Raw genomic sequence first — 13648 nt, 5'->3', positions numbered from 1 at the left:
TTATTTCTCTGGTCCATTAATTCTGGTTATGGACCATGCGGCTTCAGTCTGCTCCATTGCCTTGCATCAGGTCAGTCCTTTCCTGAATGGGCTTGGCTTTCTGATCACCCCCTGGGACTGACATCAGAAGGGTTCTCTAGTCTGAGATATACCATTAGACCTTTTCACATAGAGTATGAATTTATACCTCTGCATATGTCAGAATCTGGAATTCTGGGTCATAATCACAAAGGTTCTATCCTCAACATCATGTTTCAAGTTTGTGACTAAGTGAACCAGTGTCTTAGGTGGCAACTTAATGTATTCATGGGGGAGGGGTCCAGGGTTTTGGAGAGAGGTGATCATCTTTAGAACATACGTGTGTGTGTGTGCGTGTGTGTGTGTGTGTGTATTTTAATGTTCGGAAAGCTCAGCTTTTTAGAGTGAGCGTGTATTAAGCTGTGCCCCGGGCAATAGGTCAATACAAGTTCCTCTCTCCAGAGCCCTGTTTTCTCGAGTCTTTCATGGCTTGTTTCCTCACCCTGTTTGGGTCTCAAGTCAGTTGTTGCCATTGCAGGGAGGCCCTCCCTGAGAACTGAGTTTAAACTTGAACCTCACACCAGCACTCCCTGTTCTTATTTTCTGCATTTTCTCCATGGCACTTATGACATATATTTTCAATATAGCATATATAACATATATATTTTGTTTATCCTCTTCTCCACTGGAGTGTAAGACTTATAGAAAGGAATTATTTGTTTGGTTTACAGCTTTATCCTCAGTGCCTAGAATAGAGCATGGCAAATAGCAGGTACTCAGTAATTATATATTGAATTAGAGAATGAATGAATATTAATGACAGTACCTTACTCTTGTGTTCCAATCAATATATTCTATAAAAATTGATCTTATCAGCACTTGAATATTTCTGGTATAAAATGGCTAGGTGTTTTTCACCTAGCTCTGAATCTATTTCAAGTGAATCTTAACCTTACATGTTGTCTACTAATTAAATGTATGTATCAATATATTACAAAAAATGTTATATAATCAGTCTTCTGTAGCAGAGAAAATAATACATATAAAAATTAAACATTCCATGTAAACTCATTAGGTCTTTATTCAGACATTTTCAAAGATGTCACTGTGCACTCAACTGACTTAGATAATCCTGAAAGCATCATGAGAACTAAGAACTAATTGTCAAAGACTGTCATTTTTCTATAATTATGATGGGAGTGGAGGGCTATGGCTAGTAGTTTTGGCCAGAAATTATGAGTTACTGTTGTAAACCTAACAAGAGGTGGAGGTATCTATATAATGTGGCAGTTTGATTTTTCATGTCTCCCAACCCCAAGCTTTATCCTTGGATATGTATGTATGAGAGATATTCTAGATGAAGGCTATTGTTGAATTCCCTGTATATAGTTTAATGTGCCATTCTAAATAGCCCTGATGTCCTGGGTCAATGTACAGTTTAGCTGAAGCAATGACATTCTGATGCATCAGTATACTGGGCCGCATTGCTTTTTCATGAAATTATGCATGTTATTGATCGTTAACTATGCCATCTTGCTGAATACATTAAAACTTCTGTGTGGAAATTTTTTGAAGTGTGAGTAAATTCATTTATTTATATACATAAGCATATAAAATATTTAACAGTGGTTGAATAAAGATTTGTTACTTTTAGGCAATTTATTTTAACAGTTGTCTCAATTTTTGAACTTAATACCCTATTTATGTGTATGAAATGTATGAACTAGTGTTAACCTATATTAAATATTAGTAAAGCATTTTAATTTTAAATCATAAGACATAGTTAAAATATTTTCTTTCATCATTCTGTGTAAGATGTTATCTTCAATATTTCTTAAGGTGCAGATGCTCATTTAAGAGGCCACAGAAATGGATCATTGATTTGGAGGTCAGGAAAGTGGATTTATCTCCTTTCCTAGTTTGACAGACGTGTTAAATAAATGTCTTATTTAGACACTTATTTAGATAAGAGAGAGAAGGTGTCTATTTTAGGGTCTGGCAGCCATTGGCATTGACTTTTCTCAATACCTTTGCTTTGGTTTCCTGGTGAGATGATAGCTACTCCATTTCTTTTGAGTGGAAAAGTTGTCTAAATCTCAAAAATTAACTCTTGGCCAAATAAACTTTTATGGGACAAATAAGTTCTCAGCACATGGATATGCTACGTTCTCTCCCAATGCTAGATGAGTATGAGTTGCCGCAGACAGTTTTTTTTACAGTTATGCTTTCAGTGTTGATTAGGAAAGTATAATTGGCACATCAAAGGCATAGTTTCATGGATATTATTCAGCATGAAACTAATAAACATTCAAATCGGAAGATATATTCCATTAAGAGCTGTGTATGGTTTGAGGTGAGTCCATTTATCCAAGCCTATATCCTCATCGATCAATGGGGAGCATACTTACAGACCTGTGGCAGTAGGTCCTTTGGGAAGAAGAACCCAAGAGAGAGTCAAAACTACAAGCAAGTTGTTGGAAGTAATGCCTATGAAAGATAAAGAAGAAAGGGAAAAGGAAGTGATAGTAGGCAGGAAGAGTTCCAGACTGGGTTCCAGCTCTGAGAAAGTCTCAACCAAACGCACCACGGAGCTGTAGCACCAAGGTTGCGCATAGAGGAATCCCACACTAGCTAGAAGAGATGAGCCCTTGTACCTACTCCAGGCATTGGCTGTGCATTGCCCAGAAGGAGTAGGACCTCAGCTCACTGGCTTAAAAGCTAAAGGAAGATTGAAGGCACCTGCAACTGGAGGCTGTCAGATACCTGCACTCCTTGTGGTTGGCTCTTTGTTGGAATTCTGAACAGCACCCTTGGTGACTGCCACTTTCCACTCCTTGTGCCAAATAAATCCACTTCTCCATGCATGTCACAGGAGCCACTTCTCCAGGGTTCCTGTGGGCCTCTTGTCCTAAGGGAAGAATTAGAACAAGGAAGTCAGACAAACTACTAACCCCAGCACTGCAGGTGGTCTTGGGACCATAACCGATGCTCGTAATCTCTCTGTGATTATCCACCTTGAATTCCCCCAGCAGCTATCACCTTCCTCTCCAGGTCTTGGTCATCTCTCCAGTATTGGAACCCAAATCCTCATCCCTGAGGGGTCTGCACCATCCCCTGGGGTTAAGGGATTCTTTCTTATCCAGTCTTATGTTCTTCTTTTCTTGATCAAGCATCCTTCAAATCCAATGCCATTGGTACTCCCCTGGCTCCTGCTAACACGTGCTAGTTAATTTTTGCAACTGCTTTGGGGTATAATCTCTTTATTCTTTATCAGACCCAACATGAATTCAGCTGGGCTACCCTGAGGGAGATGTCCAGGAGAAAGGTGGGGACATGTCCTCGGGCAGAGGTCTCTGCAGGGGAAAGTACTAACTCTAAATAAGGAGGGATGAGCCACCTCTGCAGCTCCAAGTATTTCAGGGAATTCCAGAGGGCCACAGTCTTTGACAGTATCTGTTCAAACATCCGCATCCCATGTTGCAGTGTCCCAGGCCTTCCTCACCAGGATGCTGACCTCAGTGTTACAGATTTGCCCTAGTGGAGCCTCCTTTGAAGTTCAGTAAACCTGTCAGATCTTGAGTGTGTGCTTTTAGCTGCGTTTTTCTCCCATTGTTTCATTCCATGTGTTATTTCTTCTGTGTTTTCAAAGGCCTGAATTATCATATCGCCCAGAGTATTCCTCTCCATTGGGACATTCTCCTATGTTAGGGAGATTATATTTACCCAATAAGATATTTGTGATTTTTATTTTATCAGCACCACTGACTTCTTACAGAATTGAATATAAATGTATAATTGTGCTTGCTACTAATCCAAAAAAGCACTATTTCACTCTAGGGTATCATTGCTAAATTTGCTAAGATTCCAATAACTAACCATAACATGTTTTTAGTCCAGAGATTTGAGTAGATTTGGTTTCCAAACATAGAAAAGAAATCCAGATGACTCGCTAAAACAAAGTTGAGGAAAGATGTAAGGGCTTCCCCAAATTAGCATCAATCTCCTTCAGACAATTCTATGTCACCTGAAACCATTCACTATTAAATCTACTTACGGTATTTGTTCATTTTGTTTTGATAGTGAGAACTCTCATCTTGGTAAATTATAAAAGGTCTCCTCCTGCCTCTTTCTTCTCTCTTTTCTTTCTCCTCTTCCACTTTTGAATCTATTGGTTATTTCAGGTAAGTCTGACAAGGGTATTTAAATTGTCTAAATATTTTATGGTGGTTAATTCAGGGGAATGCAAATAAATTGTTAGTATATTGAATGCATTCACTAGCTTTTTAAACGCTAACCTAGTTTGGTCATTTATGTCATTGACACTGGATTTCTTTTTTGTCATTTGTGTCAATGGAAAAAGTAGCAGACTGATTTAAGAAACTATTCATTCATCCACTTATTCAACACATATGTATTGCATTCCTTTACATGTCACCTATGGTTCTAGATGCTACAGAGACAGGGAAGAAAGCAATGTCACTGTCCTCATAGGGTTTACATTTTATTTATTTATTTATTTTCTTTCTTTTTAAAAATTTTTTTAATTTAATTTAATTTTTTTTATACAGCACATTTTAATGTGAGGAGAGAGACAATAAACAAATGCAAAGCACATATATGAAATGTTAAGATATTCATGAGTGCTACGGAGATAAACAAAGCAAGGTAAAGAGTATAGGAGGGTCAGAGGAAGCAGAGTTACCGTTTTAAATAAGTTGGGTAGGGAAAGCCTAGCTTAGAGGCAATGAGCAGAATCCTGAAGCTAGGGGAGGGACACAAGCAGGTGTCTAAGGGAAAAGCCCTTAGAGATTTGAACAGTCCCTCTAAAGGACTGAGTTCAGAGCATGTCTGGTGTGATCCAGACTCAGCAAGGAGGGTAGTGGGTCCAGAGAGAAGTGAACAGGAGGAGTGGGGTGAGATGAGGCAGGAAGCAGTGCTGGTGGATGCAGCTTATATAGGGTCTTGTATTCAGATGAAAGGACTCTACCTTTTTCTGTGTTGGTTGCGAAGCCATTGAAGGGTCATGAGCAGAAGGGTGGCATGATCTGACTTAAAGTTTTAACAGGATCACGCTGGCTGCTGGGCTGAGAACAGGCTGTATAGGAACAAGGGTGGAAGCAGGGACACTCGTTAAGGGACTACTGCAATAAACCAGGTGAGAGAGATGCTGATGGTCAGACCAAAGTGGCAGCAGTGGAGGTGGTGATAAGTGGTTGGACTCTAGGCACGCTGTGAAGGTAAAGGCAGCAGAGTGTGTTGATGGATTGGGTTTGGAGTGTGAGCAAGAGAGGAAACAAAACTGAGATCAAGGATGAAGTTGCCATCTTCTGCTTTACAAGAGACTATGGGAGCAGTGGTTTGGAAGAGAATGAAATGTTAGGTTTGGGCCACTGTATTAGTTTTCTAAGGCTGCTGTATCAGAGTACCACAGACTGGTGGCTTAAAACAGCAGAAATGTATTCACTCACATTCTGGAGTCTAGAAGCTTGAAATCAAGGTGTTGGCAGGACCCTGCCCTCTCTCAGACTCTGATAGAGTTCTTTCTTGCCTCTTCCTAGCTTCTGGTGGTGACTGGCAATCTTGAGGTTCCTTGGCTTGCAATTGCATCACTCCGATCTCTGCCTCTGTCATCTAAAGGCACTCTCTCTGTATTTTTGTCTCTTCTTCTTAAAAAGACACAGTCACATATATACACTACCAAATGTAAAATAGATAGCTAGTGGGAAGCAGCCACATAGCACAGGGAGATCAGCTCAGTGCTTTGTGACCACCTAGAGGGGTGGGATAGGGAGGGTGGGAGGGAGACGCAAGAGGGAGGAGATATGGGGATATATGTATACGCATAGCTGATTCAGTTTGTTATACAGCAGAAACTAACACAACATTGTAAAGCAATTATACTCAGATAAAGATGTTAAAAAAAAAAGACACAGTCACATTGGATTAGGACCCACTTTAATGACCTTGCTTCACTTGATTGCATCTGCAAAGACTCTGTTTCCAAATAAGGTCACATTCACAGGTATACTGGAGGTTAGAACTTCCGCATAATTTTTTTCAGAGGGAGGGACACAATTTAGCCCATACAGACATGTCAAGTTTGTTTTTAAGTTTGAGATTTCTTAGGTATCCATTGTTGAGAAGTGGTTGGATATACACGTCTGGAGTTCAGATGCAAGATCCAAGTAAGAAATGGTAAGTGTTGTCAACTCTGGCACCCACTCGTTTACTGAATAAGCCTGGAAAACTATAAAGCAATCATAATTTCCTCCGCTATAAGATTGGAAAATACAATCCCTGCCTGTAAAGGGCTATTGTGAGAGTCTAATAGGACAGTGAATGTGAAGCCCTCTAAGACGTTTCAAGTACCACCAAGCAAATGAATCAAAGCCCCTCATATTTTGCAGATAGCTCTGCATGCAGCTATCATTAGTTGGAACAAGTATTTTCAGAGTATAACATGCTTTAGTGTATCACTGGTTGTATTTAAAGCGAAAATGTCAGCTTGCTTCAGGGCAGCTGTTATATACAAATAATGATAAATTGTACATTGGTGGAGATTCTTAAAAATAAAAGAGAAGAAGAATTCTAGAGCAGTTGTTGACTTCAGGGCTTTTAAAGTGTTGACATTTCCTTAAGCAATGCCCACAGGGTGACCTCACCACTGAGGTAAAATCAACCACCAAGTGAGCCTATCAAGTAGAAATTCTGGATTATTCCTAGGGAAAGTAAGAGAGTCTTTTCAACTATTCAAGATATACATGGAGAACCTATTTTAGGACAGGCATTGTACAAGAGATGAAACTATGATGATGAATAAGACACAGCAACTGTCCATAAGGAGGGGGAGTCTATAAATAAATGTGCAATAAAGATAGAAAAAGCTAATTTTAGAGATAAGCACAGGATGCTATGGGAGCACGAGAGAAGGCTAACTAACCTGGTTGTGAAGGGGAGAGGTGTTAGAATGCTTCTTGCTGGAAGTGATATACAAGGATCTGAAGAATGAATTAAGAGTTAGTCGAGAAAGTATCAAGACAATAAGGAGAAGGGCATTCCAGGCAGAAGGCCCTGAAGCCAAATCTGGCTTCTGTACCCTGATACCGAATTAAATCTTGGAGACAGAGTTTTGGGTGAAGTAGAAAAGAATAGCTTTAATTGCTTTGCCAGGCAAAGGGGGCCACAGCAGGCTAATCCCCTCAAAAACTGTGTGTCCCAACCTGGAGGGTGTAGTGAGGAGTTTTATAGTAAGGGTTCAAAGAGGGTGTGATCAGCTCGTGGACAGTCTTCTGATCGGTTGATGGTGAGGTAAGTGGGAGTCAGCATCATCAACCTTCTGGTTCCACCAGGTCTGGGATCTACATGCTGGTGAGCACCATACCCTTAACTTCTCCCGCCTGGTGGGGTTTCAGTACCTGCAAAACAGCTCAAAGATATCGCTATGTGTATCCCTTGAGGGGGAACCAGGACCCTGACCCAAGGCTGCACTATTGTTTCTTTTGACTGTTCCTCCCCTTTTCTCTGCGTCTTCTCCCTTCCCTAGTTAGTGTCTGTTTGAACCTGCCCTTGGAACTCATGGAAGGTCATGGAGGCTGAATGAAACCTATTTCCTGTAATCAAGAAATGGGGGATGGAGAAAGGTTTTTGTGCCCTGGAGCCCCACAGGGTCCTGCTCGGTATCAGACTCACTGGTGTAGAGGTCCAACAGAAAAAGAAATGCTGTGTTCAGGAAGCAAAGTGGTTCGGTGTGGAGGCAGCTTGGAATGTGAGATAGTGACGGATGCAGGGATGATGCTGGAGCCGTTAGCCGGCTCCCATTATGAAGGTCCTGCCGTGTCATGCTAAGGAGTTTGGGCTTTGCCCCAAGAGGCTTAAGCCCACTCTAAACCAAATTGCACCTGCCCAGCTAACTTGTCATAAAATTCTCTTTCTTCACACATAGAACTTTTTTCTGCTCCAAGTGAGTATAGAAATTTTCCCGGTTACCCTGGAAGAGTTTGTCCAAAAGTCTTGGCTGTACCACGTTAGTCTGAGAATTTTAGTGCTTCATTTCGGAAACGTACAGCAGTGCATCCTCTGGCAATCAGAGATAGCAGGTCCTATTTTTGAAGTCCATCTTCCTTTCTCTTTCTACTAACTCAGTCTCCTAATCTCCTGATCGGCTGCCAGCTGTGCGGTGTCCTGGTATTCTAACATGGCAACCTCACCTAGCACACAGCTATCCTTTTTTTTGTTTCTGAAATGAAGAATGGCCAGAAATCCCTCTCCCTTTTCAATTTTTGCTAACAGGTTCGAGAGCAAAGGTGCACACCTGATATGTGGTATAGTCACGTGCCAAGTCTTCTTTAGTTTAAACTATTGGAATGATGCTAAGACAAGAGGCAAGCACACATGGGGCCACCGTCCTGTCCATGTGTATAAGTGAAGCCCTTGAGCGGTACTTATCATTGCCTGGCCATTTTTCTTTTTTAACGTTTTATTTTATATTGGCGTATGGCCAATGAACAATGTTGTGATAGCTTCAGGTGTACAGCAAAGGGACTCAGCCATACATATACATGTATCCATTCTCCCCCAAACTCCCCTCCCATCCAGGCAGCCACATAACATTGAACAGAGTTCCCTGTGCTCTACAGTAGGTCCTTGTTGGTTATCCATTTTAAATATAGCAGTGTGTACATGTCGAACCCTAACTCCCTAACTATCCCTTCCCCCCTTCCTTCCCCTCTGGTAACCATAAGTTTGTTCTCTAAGTCTGTGAGTCTGTTTCTGTTTTGTCAATAAGTTCATTTGTATCATTTCTTTTTTAGATTCTGCGTATAAGGGATATCATACAATATTTCTCTTTGTCTGACTTACTTCACTCAGTATGACAATCTCTAGGTCCATCCATGTTGCTGCAAATGGCATTATTTCATTCTTTTTAATGGCTGAGTAATATTCCATTATATATATATACCACATCTTCTTTATCCATTCCTCTGTTGATGAACATTTAGATTGTTTCCATGTCTTGGCTATTGTAAACAGTGCTGCAATGAACACTGGGGTGCATGTATCCTTTTGGACCATGTTTTTCTCCAGATATATGCCCAGGAGTGGGATTACAGGGTCATATGGTAGCTCTATTTTTAGTTTTTTAAGGAACCTCCATACTGTTCTTCATAGTGGCGGTACCAATTTGAATGTGCATTTTTCTTTTTTTTTGCTCTCTGAATATTAGACACGTTAATGTCAGGGAATGATTTTATGGCTCCTCTGTGAATGAAGCTTTTAACAGAAGTTCCCTCTCTTTTGACTGTAGAATAATATTAGCAGCTAACATTTATTGAACATTTACTATGTGCTAGTCACTGATCCAAGAATATTGGATGTATCATACTTAACCCTCCAAATAACCCAAGACATACCCTTATGATCACCATTTTCCAGATGTGGAAACTGAGGTCGCTGAAATTTGGGGACTTGTGTAAAGGCATGCAGTTAGGAGCACAGCCACACTTCCAACCCAAGCGATATGGTCCAAGAAGCCAGGAAGTGCTGGTACCTAAGACAGTTTACAATTCTGAATCTAGTGCAATGAGTTGAGTAAATTTATACTTTTTAGATTTTATCATGGCCATGAATTTGGTAGATAAACGCTGGAGAAATGCTAGAGCATTTTACAGTGAAACACAGAACATTTTCCATGGATCTTCAGCTACCAATCTTTTTTTGCACTCCAGCCCGATACCAATCTTTTCATCTGCCATCAGGGTTCAACAAAGGGCACCAGGCTATGACGTGAACAAATGAATGAAAACAAATGCAACATTGGTGTCCCGAGGCTCCATTGCATCCTGTCCTACAGTTTAGGGGACCTGAGACAAATGTACTCAGAACTCAGATGAGCTCTGGTCACTCACAGTCGATAGCTGTGGGACAACCTTACTGATGCAATGACCCTAAAGCAAGACTTCAGTCCAACACTCGGATGCTTTTTCATGCAACTTGTTGAGTCTGGGTTTATATTTACACTGCAAAGTGACAAGTGAGAATTCTTTTTCTGTCCCATTGTTTTTCTCTCTTGACCACTTGGTAGTTTCCGTTTCTATTAAATTCAGATTAATCAAAGAGCATTCAAGGCTGAAACCAATGTTCATCACTTTTCTTTTCGCTGTTCTCCCATCCAACCAGGAGAGGGCAGTCCGAGTACATTTTAGAGACGATAGGCAGCTGCTCAAGGTTGGGAAACTTCAGAAAGATTTTCCATTTTAATATGACACACTCTTGAGTCCCTTGCCTCAAGGTAACGTGTAAACCCACAGTTTCAGGCCATAGGTAACATGCTGTTCTAAGTAAGGGCTGAGAGTTACGGCTCCTTTTGAGTCATTAAGCCAAAAGTTAATCATTAAAAACATAGATAGCAATAAATGTCATCATAATGCCTGTTTCCACTGGGTGGGGGTAGGAGTGTGAGGGGAAACACTGAAAACATCAGTGCCTTTCATGTCCTTGAGACACTCACTATTACAATTACAAATCATCTTTTTCAACACCTTTCAATATTTTTCACGGTTAATCAAAATACGATTTGGGAACATATCGAAAAATACGATTTGGGCTCCCCGTTTGCAAATCTTGGTCATTCCTTCTACTGAGGATGGGCACTGCTCTGTCAGCCTTCACTTACAGCCTTAGCGGTGATTGAATTATTAATAACACACATTTAAGGCCAGCACGCATGCTATGTAACAAGCAAAGTAAAAAGAAAAAGTGCTGCATCTTGTCGTAACTTTCTACTTTTGTCTTTGTCCTCTTGATTGAAGTCACAGTTATTTTCACGACCAGCTTGGTTGGGTGGTGCCATGGAAGGAGCACAGAGCTGAGAGCAAGGTAGAACTTGTTTCATATTTTGGCTCAGTCGTGAGATTTGGGGCCAGTCTCGTAATTTCTGGGTCAGTTTTTTCTGCAGTCTGGAAGATGAGCAGTGCTCTGATTTTATTGAGCAGTAAGAATTGAAGCAGGAGCTCCTGCTGCTGTTTTTGCCACTGTTATTCAACCAAACTAGCCAGGTAGAGACCTGCGACGTCCCTCCAAGGGGTAGTGCAGCCTTTGCATTGTTCTAGTAATACAGACATTAGCCCAAATAAATCTGGCTTTTATCAAATAAGTCAGTTTTCAATATAAAGGAGAAAAATTCAAATTTGTTTTCATGCACCCCAAAATAGTCATATTTCTCAAATTACCTCTTCTCTATAAAATCCCTTTCTTCCGTATGCCTTCTTTCCCTTTAGGAATACCAACAGCAAAAGCAACAAGAAATAATAATGAAAAACCTCTGTACTTACTTGCAGTTGACTCTGAGTGTAATGGTTACTTACATCTTAGAAAGGAACCTAATTTGGTCTTGAAGAAACAATGTTTTCAGCAAATACCACAAATATAAAGAAAATCTTTCTAACATGCTTTGCATATTACACTATGTTTTATATATGCAAATTGCAGACAGAAATAAAACTATCAATTTAAACAAGACATTTTCACAAGTGTAATTTATTTACAATAGTCTTCTAAGAAGACAGGTATTATTCACATTCTACCAAGAAATAAACGGATGCTAAGGGATCACACCATTAGCTCTAAATAGGTCTCAGAAGACAGATTTTCAGATTCCTAGTCCAGTAGTCTTGCTTCAGTACAGCATTGTTTTTATAGCCTGATTTCAGGCAATTTAAGTAAAGGTACATTTATAAACAATCAACAAGCGTCCCACCCCTGTTCTCAGCAAGTGCACCAGTGTGACATCCTTGATCACCTTAATACTACACAGCATATTCAGCAATCCCACTCCTGGGCATATACCTGGAAAAGACAAAAACTCTAACTTGCAAAGATACATGTTCATAGCAGCAATATTTACAATAGCCAAGACACAGAAGCAACCTAAATGTGCATCGACAGATGAATGGATAAAGAAGATGTGGTACAACTTCCCTGGTGGTCCAGTGGTTAAGACTCCAAGCTTCCACTACAGGGGGCACGGGTTTGATCCCTGGTCAGGAAACTAAGATCTGCATGCCGAGAGGCAATAAAAAAATAATTATGATATCGCTTATATGTGGAATCTATAAAAAGGGTACAAATGAACTTATCTACAACAAGAAATAGAGTTACAGATGTAGAAAACAAACTTATGGTTACCAGGAGGTAAGGGGGGGATAAATTGGGAGATTGGGATTGACATATACATACTACTATATATAAAATAGATAACTAATAAGGACCTACTGTATACCACAGGGAACTCTACTCAACACTCTGTAATGGTCTATATAGGAAAAGAATCTAAAAAAGAGTGGATATATGTATATGTATATGTATATGTATATGTATAACTGATTCACTTTGCCGTACACCTGAAACTAACATAACATTGTAAATCAACTATACTCCAATAAAAATTTTTAAAAATGTGCAGCTGCAGGTATGAAATAAATGTTAGCCACCCACCAAAAAAAAAGAATATGTGGTTTTATATATAAATATATATACACATATATATGGGTGTGTGTGTATATATATATATATATATATATATATATATATATATATAAACTTATACAATGGAATATTACTCAGCCATAAAAAAGAATGAAATAATGCTATTTGCAGCAACATGGGTGGACCTAGAGATGATCATACTAAGTGAAGTAAGTCAGACAAAGACAAATATCATATGATATCACTTATATGTGGAGTCTAATAAAATGATACAAATGAACTAATTTACAAAACAGAAATAGACCTACAGACATAGAAAACAAACTTATGGTTACCAAAGTGGGAAGGGGGGTAGGGATAAATTAGGAGTTTTGTATTAACAGATAAATACCCTATATATAAAATAGATAAACAACAAGGTCCTACTGTATAGCACAGGGAACTATGTTCAATATCCTGTAATAACCTATAATGGATAAGAATCTAAAAAAGAATATATATGTGTATATATATATACATATATGTATGTATAACTGAATCACTTTTCTGTACACCTGAAACATTGTAAATCAACTATACTTCTATTAAAAAAAAATACTACACACCATAGTGGATTTATAACACTCCATCCCTGGTAGCTAAAAACGGCAAATTCTTTGATCTTCAAAATAATAGTAACTCTGAGTGGCTGTTTAACTGTTGGCAGTCACAGCGAAGCTCCACAGGACTGAGGACTATACCCTGCATGCCATCATTTGAAAGATGAGAACTCGAATTATTACCACAAAGAACTAAGTTAGAACTATTTAGTTTTTCAATATGATTGATGGGCACGTGTGTGTTTGTTACAATGTTCTTTACACCCAGGGTATCCTAATGAGTGAGGGATGCCACTGGCACACTACACAGGCACTGATAATTAAAAAGAGATTGCTAATGAGAGTGTCATAAAGGTGTCATATGTATTTTTAACCATGTGCCACAATAACATCAAGAGCCCAACCGTATGTCAGGGCAGTGTGCTAGGGGCTTTTCATATATTGTTTCATTCAATCTTAATGACAACCCTAAGAGATAAGGACTATCATTATTAAACCAGGACAGATAAGACACAGAAGACTCAAGGAGGACCCCTTGGCATGAGCCA

This window comes from Balaenoptera musculus, chromosome 17 (genome assembly GCF_009873245.2).
Source record: "Balaenoptera musculus isolate JJ_BM4_2016_0621 chromosome 17, mBalMus1.pri.v3, whole genome shotgun sequence".
In the NCBI taxonomy this organism is placed as follows: domain Eukaryota; kingdom Metazoa; phylum Chordata; class Mammalia; order Artiodactyla; family Balaenopteridae; genus Balaenoptera; species Balaenoptera musculus.
This window is presented reverse-complemented; position numbering follows the sequence as displayed.